At 37.3% G+C, this 15,038-nt stretch overlaps 2 pseudogenes; one reads left to right on the forward strand and one right to left on the reverse strand.

Annotated features, from left to right (window-relative positions):
* The first annotated feature begins 4,763 nt into the window (after window positions 1-4,763).
* On the forward strand, window positions 4,764-6,705 carry LOC138169929 (ferritin heavy chain-like; annotated as a pseudogene).
* A 6,064-nt stretch (window positions 6,706-12,769) lies between these two features.
* On the reverse strand, window positions 12,770-13,236 carry LOC138170016 (AP-1 complex subunit sigma-2 pseudogene; annotated as a pseudogene).
* Window positions 13,237-15,038: the final 1,802 nt, after the last annotated feature.

A 15,038-nucleotide genomic window follows, 5' to 3' on the forward strand; every position in this document is an offset into this window, starting at 1 on the left:
GAATGAAGTCATCACCAGAAGGGAGGTCTAGTGACTGTAGGATGAGGATGAGGATGAGGAGGAGGAGGAGGAGGAGGAGGAGGAGGAGGAGGAGGAGGAGGAGGATGAAGAAGAAAACATTTCTATAGTACTTTAAGGTGTGCTAAGTGCCTTCTATTCATTATCTCAATTGAGCCTCAGAACACTTCTGAACGGCGGTTAAGGTTGCCTAGGCAGGGCTATAGCAGTTTTTCCTCTGATGTCAGAGACAGACTCAGAAACTGGTTCAGTGACTAAGGACCAGGGACTTAAGGTCAGGATCACAAATCTGAGATGTGGAAGGGACTTCAGCAGTGCTATGGTACAAACCATACACAAAAGAAATCCCTAATCTTAAACACTAAACAAATGGTTGTCTAGTCTCTGACTGAAGACCACTAAGGAGGGCAAACCTGCCATCTCTCAAGGTAACTCATTTTACTTAGGGTCATCTCTGATGGTGAGGAAATGTGGTTTGGTTTGGTTTGGTTTTTTCCTAACATCAAAGTTAATTTGATCTCTTTGCAATTTTCACTGCTCCTGGTTCTTCCTTCTGTGGCCAAACAACAAAAATAATCTTTCCTCTATGTGACAGACCTTGCAATCTATGAAAATAGATATCGTGTTCCCTCCAATTCTACTCCAGGTTAAACATCTTCTAGATATTGGATTGCATTTGTGTCTAGACAAAGTAGGCATCTATCTATGTGGCAAGACTGCAGATTCTGGAAGGGGTCCTCTGACTAAAAGAGAAAAAAAAATACTTCTTGCACTTTGCATCATCAGATTTTAGATCATGAAGAGGCCATCCATTTACCTCATTTGACATATATAGAATCTGAAAGCCCAGAAAGAATGATGGAAATTGCACAAAAGCACACACAAATAAATAGGAAAGTAAAGATTCAAACCAAGATTTTCTAACTCCAGGCTTAGTGTTCTTATACCAGATCTACCTCTGTTAGATATAAACCAATACTTGAAATTCCACTGTAAGAATCCCTCCATTCCACAGCTAAAATGCATATACCTCTGGGAAAGGATACATTGACCTCAAATATTATTGTTAACAATAATATTAAATAATAAAAACATTGTTAGTAATAATTGAAACAATTGCTATTAGCTCCTTTCTTGAAAATGGTTGTTAGGGCAGAAAAGGCATTGGATATTTGAAAGAGGTGGCATACAGGGTAGAAATAAGAAGGTAGATATTTAAAGTGACATACTGGCACATCCCACACAAATTATTACTTGGATCCATGAAGATTTGACCTTGGATGAAACAACATCACAAAGGGGTAGTTAGTTCCAAAAGGAACAGAGTTGAATGAAAAGTCAGAAGGGGAACTGATCTGGGTCAGTCTCAAGCTATCAGACCTAATTTGCAATAAAGTGGGAAGATGTTATTAATAATATTATTACTATCTTACTTCTGGAAAGGTCATGTCTTTCAAAAAAATCTTAAATTTGGACTTAACACACACATGCACACACTCACACACACATATTTCCATATGCCTAATAGAAAAAAAAAAAAGGATTGTATGTGAAACTGAGAATGGAAGAGGATATTATGATGGGGTTTGGTTAATGATGTTATCATTGGTTGCTGCACTTCTATTTTTCAGTTTTGCCTTGGGTGGCCCATTGTGTGCAGAGATTAATTTATGTTCTAGGGAGTTATAATGGAAGTCCTTTGCCTAAGAAACTCAATCATTAGAAATCCCACTCATGAGGGTTTTCACTTCTATTCCTAATGAATCTGTTAATATGAGAGAGAATTTATTGTGTACACTATTCAGGAAAGGCACAATTAAAAAGGAGTGAAAAGCTGCAAATAATGGCTGACATGAGCCATTAGCAATTTTAACATAGAAGTAATGGATGTCTTATAAACAGTCTCTCTTTTCAGCACTTGAGTAGGGCCTATGTAATTAACAAACTTGCAGCTGGCAGACCGTAGTAAAAGATCCCTTGTTAAGATCATCGAATCTCCATTTCTTTACCTCAAAAAAAGCCTTAGCAACAACTGCTTTAAAAGAAGTTGTATAGATTCTCTAAAGATTACAAAGACATTAGGTGGAGAAAGGGGAAATAGTCAAGGGAAGCTAAGTATGAAAAATCTAAATATTCTAAAATTATTTTGCAAAAAGGTCAGGAAAATAAATTAATAATCCAAAGAAATTTTTGTAAGCCCATCAAATCTTACCTCCAATTTCTATTAATTTTCCCTACTTTATATTCTAGGCTTTTATTCTTTGATTCATGATTTTTATTTCTTCTTTCTTTAGTCTCTGTATTTCTCATGAAATTAAACTTCTGAAATACTTATTTTGAGTTCCCTCTTCTAAGTAGTTTCTATGTTATTGCCTTTTAGAATTTATCCCTCTTGGCACAAGACAGGGTGTACACAGTGTGCGACAGGGTGGACACAGGGATGCTGGGGAAAGCTGATCCACCAGCCACAGGGGCCATTCCTAGGCCTATCATCATAGGACTGGGGATCTGTCAGAGCTGGGTAAGAGACAGACTCAGGGCCCATGGCAGGGACAGCAGCTACTCCTGGGATTACCAACCTACAGTCTGGAAATTTAGAAATCACCTACCTGAACTTCCAGGGACCAGGATGGCAGTGTGAACCCTGGCTGCTCTAATCCCTGCCCCCCCCAACCCTGAAAACCCAGAAATTATTGCCCCAGAGTAAAATCCTAAAATGGTGGAACCAACTAAAGGCTTGGAAGTCCTAGAGGAAGGGAATGGCTAAGGCTGTGCTCAAAATGGGGTAAAACAGATTGCAAAGACAAAGACTTTAGAATCCTGTTATTGCAAGCATGAAGAACCTCAGAAGGAGATAGCATTGATGCTACACCCACAGCTGAAGTCTCAAAAGGGAATATGAACTGGTCTCAAGTCCAGAACATGTTCTTGGAAGAACTCAGGAAGGATTTTAAAAACCAAATTAGAGAGGTAGAAGATAAACTGACCAATTCTTTTAAAATTACAATTGCAAAAATAGAACAAGTTTAGTGAAGAAAGTAGCTCCTTAAAAATTAAAATGTGAGGGTGGCCAGGTAGCACAGTGAGTAAGAGCACTGGCTCCAGTGTCAGGATGACCTGGAGATCGAATCTGGGCTCAAACACTTAGCACCCACCCAGAAACACCTGGCCGTGTAACCTTGAGCAAGTTACTTAACCCCAATTGCTTAGGGGCAGCCAGGTGGCTCAGAAAGTAAGAGCACTGGCCCCAGTGTCGGGATGACTTGGGGATCAAATCCAGTCTCAGATACTTAGCACCACACCCAGAAATAACTGTCCGTGTAACCTTGAGCAAGTTACTTAACCCCAATTGCTTTAAAAAAAAAAAAAGTAAAATGTGTGAAATGGAAAAAGAGGTTCAGGGGGTGGCTAGGTGGTGCAGTGAATAGAGCACTGGCCCTGGAGTCATGAGGACCTGAGTTCAAATCTGCCCTCAGACACTTAACACGAAAACTAGCCGTGTGAGCTTGGGCAAGTCACTTAACCCCAGTTGACTTCCATAAAGCAAAAAGAGAGAGAGAGAGAGGGGGGGGGGGGGGGTTCAAAATCTAACTGGAGAAAATAAATCCCTAAAAATGAAATCTGAATATATGGAAAAGGAGCTCCAAAAATTAGCTAAGGAAAATAATTCACTAAAAATTAGAATCAGCCAAATTACAGCTAATAACTCCATGACACATCAAGAATCAGTCAAACAAAACCTCAAGAATGAAAAATTAGGTAAATTAAGAGGTAAAATATCTCAACAGAAAAATAACTGACCTGGAAAACAGATCCAGGAGAGACGATCTAAGAATTATCGGTCTACCAGAATATCATGATGAAAAAACGAGCCTGGATAACATCCTCCAAGAAATCATCAAGGAAAACTGCCCTGAGGTCCTAGAACCAGAGGATAAAATAGCTATCAAAAGAATCCACCATACACCTACTGAAAGAGATCCCAAATTGAAAACTCCAAGAAATGTTGTAGCCAAATTCCACCACAAAGAAACAATTCATATATTGTGGAACTACAGTCAGGATCACACAGGACCTAGCAGCTTCTACCTTGAAGGATCAGAGACACTGGAATATAATATTTCATAGGGCAAAAGAACTTGGACTACAACCAAGGATCAGCTATCCAGTGAAACTGAGCATAATCTTTCAGGCAAGGAGATGGTCATTCAATGAAATAAGGAATTTTCAGAACTACCTGATGAAAAAGTCAGAGATCAATGGAAAATTTGATCTCCAAATACAAGACTCAAGAGATACATAGAAAGGTAAATAGGTAAAACTCACACACACACACACACACACAACTTGTTATTTAATAAGAGCATAACTGTTTACATCCTTACATGGGAAGCTGATACCTGCTAATATTGAGAATTGAATACTTAAAATAACATTTATAAAGGGATATAGATAAATAGAGGATGTGGGTATAATTAACTAAAATGATGATTAAAAAAAAAAACTTATTAAGGGGTACAAAGGGACCATAATGGGAGAAGAGGAAAGGAAGAAGCAGAAAAAGGTAAATTATGCCACACAAAGAGGCATAAAAACATATCATAGTAGAGGGAAAGTAGGGAGGGCAATGAACATTATAGTGAGCTTTGCCATCATTGGTTTCATTGTAAGGAAGGAATAACATAATCAGTTAAGTATAGGACTCTATCTTGAAGAGACATAAAACTTATCATAATAGATGGAAAGATGGGCCAGAAGCGCAGGGAAGGGGAGTCGCTGCGGTTTCCTGCTTCAACAGTGCTTGAACGGAACCCGCTGCTTGATTCCAGGCCGGAACCGCCCTTAGCCACCTCTCCACCTTCACCTCCACTAACCAACACTTCTTCCGTCTGTGATAGTAATGGCAATTAAAGATTCCCCTGTATTGGCTTGGTTTTCAAATTGATTGTGTTAAAACCCAGAGTGTGTTAATCCCACCTGTGGGATGGGCTTGTTGATGTGAAAAGAAAGTCCTGAACTGGGAGGAGCTGGTGATGTAGATTTGGAGAGACACTAGAGAGAGGCAGATCTTTTTGGAAGCAGCACCTCCTGGAGAGAGACAGACTAAGAGAATTGCTGGTGGCCGCTTTGAATTGCCCTGGACTTTTGAGACCTGCCCCCTGAGCTGCCAAGGACTGAGGAGACATGGCTGTTTTGCTGGTACTTTGTCTGTCTGTTTTGATGTTATTTTGCCAGATTTGTCCACTGGTGAAAGACTGTCCTTTTGTTGAAGAAGTCCTGGAACCTGGCTGTTCGCTAAGAAGCCCTGAGACTGTCCTGCAGACAGAGAGTGAATACTGTCCACTGGTGAGGGACAGTACTGTTGTTGCAGGGGTCTGGAGACTGTCCTGCAGACAGAGTGAATACTGTCCACTGGTGAAGGACAGTGCTGTTGTTGCAGGGGTCTGGGAGCCTTTCTGTTGGTTCAGAAGCCCTGAAGAAGGATTTTCTTGTTGTATGTTTACAGAAATCCTGGGAGAGGGCTTTACTAATGTGTTCAGGGGTTCTAGGACTGTTCTACAGACAGAGGATGAATTCATGAAGGGACTGGCAATGTATATTGTGGCCTTGCTAAGCCTTGTCTCCCCAGGAACTAAGATTGCTGAGAACTTGCCTCGTGTCAAGATGAAGAAAAGACCTCCATTTGGGTATTAAGTGCTGTGTTTAAACTTGATGTAACTCTGGGGTAGATTCAATTGTGATCCAGGGGTGGGGAACTTTTGACCTTATGTTTGGAAACTAATCTCCATTTGAGAAGAGGGGCTTTGTGGTGGACTTAATTAAGGTATAGCCTAGGGGTGGAGAAGTATTTAGAACAGAGACTTTGTAATTGATTGAATGATTGGAAGGTCCTGGGGTGGGGTAGTCCTTGGAGATTATTTAATCACACTTAGTAAATGCTGTATTTGGAATGATGTCATGTTTTAATCTTCTCTGTTCTTGGTTGGTCACTGAATAAAATAGAGAGCACCTATGCTGGTATTTTGAACCTGGGAAGTTGCCTTTCTTTTGGCATTACATTACACCGTCCTACCATTGAGCAGCAACCGCCCGCTCAGCCGCCCCGGCAGTCGCCGCCGCCACCTCAGCCTCCGCAGCAGCCACCGCCTCCTTCTCCACCGCCATGACCACCTCGTCCCCCTCTCAGGTGCGGCAGAACTACCACCAGGACTCACAGGCCGCCACCAACCTGGAGCTCTACGCCTCCTATGTCTACCTGTCCATGTCACACTACTTCAACCGCGATGACGTGGTGCTCTAGAACTTGGCCAAGTGCTTCCTGCACCAGCCGCAGGAGGAGCGCGAGCACTCGGAGAAGCTGATGGAGCTGCAGAACCAGCGCGGCGGCCGCATCTTCCTGCAGGACATCAAGAACCCCTACCACGAGGACTGGGAGAGCGGGCTGAACGCCATGGAGTGTGCTCTGCGCTTGGAAAAAAATGTCAATCAGTCGTTACTGGAAGTGCACAAGCTGGCAACTGACAAGAATGACCCCACTTATGTGATTTCATCGAAACGCACTACCTGGACGAACAGGTCAAGTCCATCAAACAGCTGGGTGATCACGTAACCAACCTGCGCAAGATGGGGGCCCCCGATTCTGGCATGGCGGAATAGCTTTTTGACAGCACACCTTGGAGGCAGTGACAACGAGAGTTAAGCCACACCTGGCTTCCCCCACACCTGGGAACTGTGGGCGCCACTCCTACTGTCTTTCAGGGCATGCATATTTTGGTTATCTGACCTTTTCATAATCTGTACCCAAAAAACTACCACCATTTACATCCCAATAAAGTGACTTGGTACTGATGAAAAAAAAATAGATGGAAAGATGCATGGGAGAGGAGCATTGTATGAGATTTATTCTCATCGATCTTGGCTCAAGGAAGAAATAACAAACTACATTAAGTGTAAAGATCTGTCATACCCTACAGGCAGTAGGAGGGGGAAGGGCTACGATGGGGGAGGAGGTTAGAAGGGAGGAAAAAAGTAGTAAGGAGGAAGGGTAAGAAAAGGGAGGGGGGTTGATAGGGAGGGAATACTGAGGGAGGAGGTAGTTAAAAGGGGAAAAGAGAAGGAGGGAGGGAAGCGAGGGGAAGGGAGAAGGGAGAAATAAAAGCATAAATGGGGAGAAAATAGAATGGAGGGGAAAAACACAGATAGTAATCATAACTGTGAATGTGAATGGGATGAACTCTCCTTTAAAAAGGAGGCAGATAGCAGAATGGATTAAAAACCATAATCTTACAATATGCTGTTTAAAAGAAACACATTTGAAAAAGGGGGACACACACAGGGTAAAGGTAAAAGGCTGGAGTAAAATATATTATGCTTCAGCTAAAGTGAAAAAAAGCAGGGGTAGCAATCCTTATCTCAGATAAAACAAAAGCAAAAACTGATCTAATTAAAAGAGATAAGGAAGGAAACTATATCCTGCTAAAAGGCACCATTGAAAATGAAGCAATATCATTACTAAACATTTATGCACCAAGCAGTATAGTATCCAGATTCCTAGAGGAGAAGTTAAGGGAGTTAGAGGAAGAAATAGATGGCAAAACTATACTAGTGGGGACCTCAATCTCCCCCTCTCTGAACTTGATAAATCTAACCTTAAAATAAACAAGAAAGATAAGGAGGTGAATAGAATTTTAGAGAAGGTAGATATGGTAGACCTCTGGAGAAAAGCGAATGGGGATAAAAAGGAATATACCTTCTTCTCAGTGGTACATGGCACACACACACAAAATTGACCATGTACTAGGGCATAAAAACCTCACAATTCAGTGCAGAAAGGCAGAAATATTAAATGCATCCTTCTCAGATCATGATGCAATAAAAATTATATGTAATAAAGGGCCATGGAAGGATAGACTAAAAACTCATGGGAAACTAAATAATTTAATCCTCAAGAATGAGTGGGTCAAACAAGAAATTATAGAAACAATTAGTAACTTCATTCAAGAGAATGACAACAGTGAGACCAAAACTTGTGGAATGTAGTAAAAGCAGTTCTTAGGGGAAGTTTTATATCTCTGAATGCATACATGAATAAAATAGAGAAAATAGAGATCAATAAATTGGGTGTGCAACTGAAAAAGCTAGTAAAAGAACAAATTGAAAATGCCCAATTAAATACTAAATAGGAAATACTGAGAAAAAGAGGAGAGATTAATAAAATTGAGACTAAGAAAATTATTGAATTAATAAATAAAACTAAGAGCTGGTTTTATGATAAAATCAATAAAATTGATAGACTTTTAGTCAATATGATAAAAAAAAAGAAAACCAAATCACTCTTTGCAGATGATATGGTAATATACTTAGAGAATCCTAGAGAATCAAGTAAAAAATTACTTGAGATAATAAATTCAGCAAAGTTGCAGGATATAAAATAAACCCACATAAATCCTTGGCATTCCTATATATTTCTAATGAAATCCAACAACAAGAAATAGAAAGTGAAATTCCATTTAAAGTTACTGGAGACATTAAAAAATATTTGGGAATCTACCTGCCAAAATGAACCCAGGACCTATATGAACACAATTACCAAACACTTTTCACACAAATAAAAGAAGATCTAAATAACTGGAAAAATATCTGTTGCTAGTGGCTAGGTTGAGCTAATATAATAAAAATGACAATTTTGCTTAAATTAAGTTACACATTTAGTGCCATACCAATCAATCTATCAAAAAATTATCTTATAGAGCTAGAAAAAAAATAGTAACAAAATTCATCTGGAAGAACAAAAGGTCCAGAATATCAAGGGAATTAATGAAAAGAAATGCTAGGGAAGGAGGCCTAGCCATACAAGATTTCAATCTGTATTATAAAGCAGCAATCATGGTACTGGCTGAGGAATAGAATAGTGGATCAGTGGAATAAATTTAGTACACAAGACACAGCAGTCTAAGACCATACTAATCTACTGATTGATAAACCCAAAGATCCCAGCTTCTGGAATAAGAACTCATTATTTGACGAAAACTGCTGGGAAAACTAGAAAATAGTATAGAAGAAACTGGTTATAGATCAGTATCTTACACTGTATACCAAAATCAAGTTTAAATGGGTGTATAATCTAGGTATAAATGCTGATACTGTAAGCAATCTGGGAGAGTAAGGAATAGTTTACCTGTCAGATTTATGAAGAAGGGAATATTTTATGACCAAACAAAAGTTGGAGAACATTATGAAATGCAAAATGGATAATTTTGATTACATTAAATTGAAAAGGTTTTGTACAAAAAAAGTCAATGTAACCAAGATTAGGAGGGAAGTGGGAAATTGGAAAAGAATTTTAACAACTAGTGTTTCTGATAAAGGCCTCATTTCTAAAATATACAGAGAATTGAGGCAAATCTAGAAGAATACAAGTCATTCCCAATTGATCAATGGTCAAAGGATATGGACAGACAGTTTTCAGTGGAAGAAATTAAAGACAATTTATAAGCATATGAAAAAATGCTCTAAATCAGTATTGATTAGAGAAATGCAAATCAAAACATCTCTGAGGTACCACATCTCACTGGTCAGATTGGCTAAGATGACCAAACAGGAAAATGATAAATGCTGGAGAGGATGTGGAAAAATTGGAACACTAATGCATTGTTGGTGGAGTTGTGAACTAATCCAACCATTCTGGAGAGCAATTTGGAACTATGCCTAAAGGGCTATAAATAAGTGCATACTCTTTGACCCAGCAATACCACTTCTGGAGCTGCATCCCAAAGAAATCACAGAAGTAGGAAAAAGACCTGAATGTACAAAAATATTTATAGCAGCTCTTTTTGTGGTGGCAAAGAATTGGAAGTCAAGGGGATGCCCATCAATTGGGGAATGGCTCAACAAGTTGTGATAAATGAATGTAATGGAATACTACTGTGCTATAAAAAATGGAGAGTAGACAGACTTCATAATAACTTGGAGAGACTTACATAAACTGATGCTGAGTGAGGAGAGCAGAATCAGGAGAACTTTGTACACAATTACAGACACATTGTACGTGTGACTCCTAACTTTGATAGACTGGGCTCCTCTCAGCAATGCAAGGTTAGAAGACAACTACAAAGTAAGACTCGTGATGGACAGGGATATCCACACCCAGAGAAAGAACTACAGAGTCTGCAGATCGAAGCAAACTGTTTGCTCTCTCTCCTTTGTGTTTTCTTTTGTTTTATCCCTTCTTTCTCATTTTTCTGCCCGTGGTTATAATCCTTTACAACATGACTAACATTCAACAAGAAGGTATCTGTAGAATCTACATTTGATTACATGCCCCTATGGGGGGAAGGGAGAGGAGAAGGCAGGGAAGAAAATTTGAAACTTAAGAGATTGTGGAACTGAATGTTGTAAACTAAAAGTAAATAAAAAGTCATCAATCTAAAAAAAAAGATTTTATCCCTCTCCCCTTTTTCTGATGTTCCTCCTCTTAGAAAAGATAGAAGTATTGCTCCACGGGAGAAAATTAGGGGTAGCTGGTGGTACAGTGGATACCCAAATTAAAATCCTGCTTCAGGTGTTTACTAACTGTGTGACCCTGGACAAATTATTTATCCTATCTTTGCCTCAGCTATTTCATTGCTAAACTGTGAAGAACCTTCTGACCTTGAAGAGCTCTAAAATTATTAGCTATTATTATTGATTCATTACTACCCATTTTTCTCACCTTTTTTCTCCATTTGTCATAAAATCTCCTTTCTGGACCCATGTCCTTCCACCTTTCTGGATATCATTTGTCCACACATACACACACACACACAAAAAAAAAAAACTCTACCAACCTAATACATTTTAACAGACAGAAAAATACTTGCTATTGAAGAGATAGTTATCCCTAGATCAGATGTCTATCATATCATATCAGATGTCAGGCAACTGATTTGTCAGACGCAAGTTCAGAATAAATAAAAAGCAAGAAGAATATCAGTGATAAAAAGATATGGCATACAGTTGAAACAACTCAGTCGACCTTTTGAAACACATAGTTGACAATAAAAAAGTAGGAAATGGATTTAGAAGTTTTAGAAACTGAATCACAATTAATGCCACAAGATCACCAAAAGTCCAGAAGATATTTTAGGCAGCAAATACACCAGACAGCTTCAAAAAGCAATGTTGGGTCAGAATATAACTTATCTATGAGATTTTTTTCTTTTTCTTTGTTGTTGTAAGAGTGGATGTTTATTACAACTAATGTATGTGATAAGACAATGGTCACCAGACTAAATATTGGTCACAATCACAAAGCTTATTCCAGTCAAGCCCATACAAATAAATAAAGGTGTAAAGTTTAAAGACATATAAAAATGGTATTGAAACTGAATTATAGCAGCTTTAAAAAATAAGTCAGACTATTGCCATTTTATCTCATCCAAGTAACACTGTTACATGAAAGATATAGATCATGAATACTTTCTGACTAGGAGGTGGCATGACAGAGAAAGAAATTTCATAAATTAGTGGTACTTCATTAAAAAATAGTATAGGGAAAATTTAGTTAACCAGAATAAATAAATAACAACACTGGAGCAAATGGAGTCATGTGATACTTTGTGAAATTGGCCAAGTTTATGTTGAAATAGCAATAATACTAGGCAAATCAAAATTTTAGTTTATAACATCCTATTTAAGTAGAAGTTTTCATTAGCTCACAAAGAAATGAGGCAAATAGTGGTAGTATAATGTATAAAAATAATCTAAGTTGTAAAATTATGCTTAAAAGAATCTTACATGGAAGATGTCTTTAACCATTTTCATAATGTGTGTTATGTGTGTTATATTAGAGTATAGTGTCTTTGGTCCAAATTTCTGCCTTTAACTAATGGTCGATGTAAAATAGAATTGTTTTGATTAAAGTAGCCTGTATTCCCTTTAATGTAATATCCTTTCAGTCTCAGAAATGTACACTTTTCAATAAGCTACCAGTTTAAGATATGTAGTCCCCAACAGGTATCTTTAGTATACATATGTGCGTTTAAGTTTCAGTGGCAATGTTAAAATTTAAATCACTTTGGTATGTAAACTCAGTCAATTTTTCTTGTTCCCATAAATACCAACATATAATATTAGTCTTTGGTTGCATAAGAGCATACTGAAATATTGTTACATTTACTTTAAGTCGATGCAAGTGTAGTTTTCTTACAACCAAAGTTGGAATGCAATAATACCAACAAATGTGCTTCCTGATCATGATTTTATGTGTATTTTCATAATTATCACATACAAATAAAATTAATGTGAAATTGACATAATTCAACCTTTAATAATAATACTGAATAAAAGGGGCAGCCAGGTAGCACAGCGAGTAAGAGCACCAGCCCCAGTGTCGGGATGACCTGGGAATCGAATCCGGGCTCAGACACTTTGTACCCACCCAGAAACACCTGGCCGTGTAACCTTGAGCAAGTCATTTAACTCCGATTGCTTTAAAAAATAGTAATAATAATACTGAATAAAGTACTGAAAAGAGATTTCATCTGCATCAATGTCCCATCTGCATTAACATTTAAGTCCCTTAAAAATTTATTAATACTTTTTATTTTCTTTTGAAAAAGTGGAGTGTTTTTATGTATGCCTGAATGAAGCTGCTTAGCAAAATAGTAATACTGACAAACAGCAACTTATACCATTAGCTAAACATTGATAAGAAGGCAATAAACATCTTGCAGTATGTGAGACCACATGATGTAATCAACACAGAGATGGTTTATGTCAGTCCAATTTCTTTAAGAACACTATGAAGGGTTTCAGCTTCTTCTTGTAGCAGATTTGCCTGTCAAATGACCTTACATATATTTTTCTTGGATGTTTCCTGAACTTCTCTTGAGATAAACTCATCCAAAAAAAAAACTTTCTCAAAACTAAAGATGATAACATATTCACATGCAGTGCCAAAATATTTGTCAAGTACTCCAATGGAGCAATGAATTATTTCCAGGCTAATTAGTTCATTGGCTGATCTTCAATAGTACAATAGAAATACAGGCTAGCATATCTTTTTTTGACAGTCTTTAGATATCACCACTCCAAAAAACAGCACATTTTGGGTTGGCAAGCTAAAACTCTTTGAGCATGGTATCTTGTGATTTTTTTCTTTTCTTTGTCCAATAGCATGACATACCATTTCTGAAGTCAGAGCCTTCCCTAATGACGAAAAAGCAACATAAATTGCATTGTGGCTTCCAACGCATCATCCTGAGGAGAAATGATGAAGAAACATGGAAAAGATTTGTAAAAATTATTATAGCAAATTGTTCCACCAAGTATCATAGAACAACCACACTTGGATCCTAATGTCAGAGTCCCAGTTGTGATTAGAGATGAGTACAAAGATCACTAATGGGAATAAAAATGGAAGAAGCAACCAGACTGAGACAAATATAAATAGAGGAGAGCCATAGTAGTGGCACCACAATGGTGTGGGTATTGAGAGATCAATATTCAAGATACCTGAAGGAGGGAAAGAGTAGCTAGTTTGCACAAAGAAGAGCTTAGAGTGCTAGGCCCGGAGTCAATAAGACTAATCTTCCTGAGTTCAAATCTGACCTCAGAAACTTACTAGCTATGTGACCCTGGGCAAGTTCCTTGAACCTGTTTGCCTTAGTTCCTCATCTGTAAAATGACCTAGATAAGGAAATGGCAAACCACTCCAGTATCTTTACTAAGAAAATCCCAAATGGGGTCATAAAGAGTCAGACTCTACTGGATAACAAAAGAAGGGGAAGATACTAAAGATGTAGGGAAAAAAATTTAGATCATATTAACATTTTAAAAAGTGACTGAGAGAATATCAATAACTAGTAATATCTATTCTTATTTTTTAACTAAATTTCCATTTTAGTATGAATTTAATAATCAATATAAAATATGTCAATATAAATCAATCTTTTCAACATAAAAAAAAATAAAAAAGAAGTTTGTCTAAGAAACCATGAGTTTTTATTTTGCAGTTTGTTGTTGAGAAATAAATAATGTCTTAAAAGTAGCAAGAAAATTGTTGATTCTTTTATGGCTCCTTGTGAATTTTTTTTTCTTTTGTGCTTTGTAAAATAGTTTTTGATGTTTCTTTATATATATATCCCCACTCATTTATCCCCCTATTTAGTTTACAATTCTTTGCTATGGAAATTGTTGTTATAAATATTCTTGCATAAATTTGTCTTTTTCCTCTATCCTTAATCTCTTTAGGCTAGATGCCTAACAGTAGTATCTCTGGGATAAAGGGAATGTGCAGCTTAATAATCTTTTGGGTATAGTTCCCAATTCTTTTCCAGAGCCAGTTCACAGATCCACCACCAATGCATTAATATGCCTATTTTCCCCAAACCCCTCTAAGAGTAATAATTTTATTTTTTCTATTCTCATCTTCTGATGGGTATGGAATAGAACTTTAGCATTATTTAAACTTGAATCTCTGCAATTATTAGTGATTCCAAATTTTTTTTAGTGTTTAACACTTTGTTCATTATTTAAGGACATATTTCATATCCTTTGATCATTCATCTATTAGGGAATAGCTCTTGTTTTCATATATTTGTATCAATTATTTACATACCTTGGATATGAGGTTTTGTCAAATAAATTTGCTGTGGATATTTTTCCTCAATTAATTGTTTCCTTTTTAATTCTAACTACATTTATCTTATTTGTTCAAAAGTCAATTTTATTTAATCAAAATTTTAAATGTAATAACTTCTAACCCTTATTTAGGTAAGAATTATCTCCCTATCAGTAGCTATGAAAGATATTCCCTTCTCTAATTTATTTATAATATAATCATATATGTTCACGTCATATATACATTTGGTATTTAATGTGGCATATGGTATAAGATGTTTGTCTAAACCTAATTGATACCATCCTGCTTTCTAGTTTTGCCAAATTAAGTCCTAAGCCAAGTAGTTGGTAACTTTGGGTTATCCAACATAATACTTATATTTTCATTACTTTGGGGTTTTGTTTGCCAACTCTCCCAT

The sequence above is a fragment of the Petaurus breviceps genome, unplaced genomic scaffold, assembly GCF_028583685.1.
Source record: "Petaurus breviceps papuanus isolate PSGF00001 unplaced genomic scaffold, PetGlider_PUasm1.0 38, whole genome shotgun sequence".
Lineage (NCBI taxonomy): Eukaryota > Metazoa > Chordata > Mammalia > Diprotodontia > Petauridae > Petaurus > Petaurus breviceps.